The sequence below is a fragment of the Trichosurus vulpecula genome, chromosome 4 (assembly GCF_011100635.1).
Source record: "Trichosurus vulpecula isolate mTriVul1 chromosome 4, mTriVul1.pri, whole genome shotgun sequence".
NCBI lineage: Eukaryota > Metazoa > Chordata > Mammalia > Diprotodontia > Phalangeridae > Trichosurus > Trichosurus vulpecula.
This window is the reverse complement of record NC_050576.1, coordinates 205,944,177-205,946,258: the sequence shown is the minus strand read 5'-3', so window position 1 is coordinate 205,946,258 and position 2,082 is coordinate 205,944,177. Positions and strand designations below refer to the sequence as shown.

The 2,082-nt window shown below is 46.6% G+C and overlaps 1 pseudogene; it reads right to left on the bottom strand.

The window, feature by feature from the left end:
- Positions 1-833: 833 nt before the first annotated feature.
- LOC118847003 lies at positions 834-1,409 on the bottom strand (annotated as a pseudogene).
- Positions 1,410-2,082: the final 673 nt, after the last annotated feature.

Genomic DNA, 2,082 nt, shown 5'->3' with positions numbered 1-2,082 from the left:
CAAAACAAATCTCCAGTCCAGGACAACCTGGAAGGCTGACAGGAAGGGTTTATTGCACCAGCCTGAGAGTGGAGCTCAGTCCAGTGCAGGTTGCACCGGCACAGTTGGGGCTGGAACAGTCCTCAGGGCACTGAATCACTGGCAGCTGTGGTGGTTTCCAGACTTCTCAACCCACAAATGCCAAAGACGAAGTAGAAGGTCAGTGGGGAAACTCTCTTGGTCCTGGGTGACAGAAGAGCATGGTCTGGCCCAAGCCTCAGGGTGGAAAAGGTGGTGGTGTTGGCTGCAGCAGCAGCAGCAGCAGCTACTGCTGCTTGTGGAGCTGCAGGCTCACAGACCGCGGGAGGATCAAGTGACTGATGAGAGGGGTAACACAGGGATCTCTTTGCTGGCACTGAGGCAGGATTCTCTGACTTTACCCTGCTTGGATCTGGGTTGCAGTCTTGGGTGGCAGTCTTGGTATCAGCAGGAGTGCTTGAGTGACAAAGCTTGTGGTGACTATAGAGAGGAATAGGTCCTCACAGTTCCAAGGCAGAAAAGAGTGCTTGAGGTCACTCACAGACCAGAGTAAACACTGCTCTTTAGAAGAATGGAAAATTTACAGATAATTAGAAATATTTTTGACAACAGCTGCCCCAAACCCTTGAAACTTGGGATAGAGCACTCTCCACTCTGGAAGCAGAGTCATACCTTGACAAAGAGCTCAAAAGTCAAATAATTGGCTGGGAAAATGAGCAAACAGCAAAAAAAAAATCAGACTAGAGAATCTTACTTTGGTGACAAAGAAGATCGAAATGTACAACCAGAAGAAGACAAAGTCAAAGCTCCTACATTTAAAGCCTACAAGGGCCTTCTAATTCAGCTTTCTCTTGTGTTGCACTAATGACAATTAAAGTTGTAGAGTGGAATGAGGATACAAAACAAGGTAAGGGAGAAGAGACATTTGAACTTCCTGAAGATAAGAAATCTGGTGTTAATGAAACAGATGCTGCATCTGCTGCCACAATCTTGACAATCTGGCTGCTTAGGTGACTTAGCTCATCTTGTAGTTCAGTGGTTCAGCTCAGCGCTGGTAGGCCAAGCTTCTTCAACACCAAGAACTTCTTCTCTGGCCCTTGAAGGCTGGGCACTGAGGCATTGCTCTGCATGTCAAACGATGGGCTTCCACTTATGCCACAAGGGCCGGGTGTCACTCCTGACTCCAGCATAGGTTTCCTCCTCATCTGCTGCTATCCAGGGACAGGAGGCACATCGCTCAGATATAGGTCGGAGATGCTGGGCAGTATCTGAAAGGCTGCCTGAGGACGTGGCTTCAAGGGCAGAATAGTCCCAGTCCTCCTCACCACACTTCGAGTAACTCCATGTGGTTTGTTCTGCTAGAGTGGGAGAGTGGAATCTGTTTCCATCTCTGATAGCACAGCCTGCTCCTGCCTGGCAGGGTTTTTTCATGTTGGGCCATCTTTGGGAACAGCATGTCTCTTTACCTCATGGCTCCTCCTCCCTCAAATCCATTTTTACTTAAGATGTCAGCCACATTATGCTTTCTAGATTCCTATTGGGTCTTATATAAATGAGTGTCTGGGAACAAAGATTGAAGAGGCCCTTGCTTTAGGTTAAGTTCATTTTCCTGTTTGCATCTTCATATGCAACTGAAACTATTTGATTCTAAAACTGCCTGTTTTGGCACTAAAGACAGGTCACATACATCTTTTTATAAAGTGCCTCCCACATTTGCCACCTTGACTTTTCCTAGAGTGTTGTGTTTAGCTTTTTTCATTGCTCCAATCATTAACTACCTTGGATTATACTAATCTATATTTGTCATATCTCCACCCTTGCTCACACTTCACTTCTTCTACTACTCTACTTTACTTGGGGTTTACTGGGCTAGATTCTTCCCTCCCTCTCTCTCTCTTTCTTTCTCTCTCTCTTTCTCACTTCCTTCCTTTCTTCCTTCTTTCTTTCTGTCCTTCCTTCCTTCCTTCCTTCCTTCCTTCCTTCCTTCCTTCTTTCCTTCCTCCCTCCCTCTCTCTCTCCCTTCCTTCTTTCCTTCCTTCCTTCCCTCCTTCCTTCCTTCCTTCC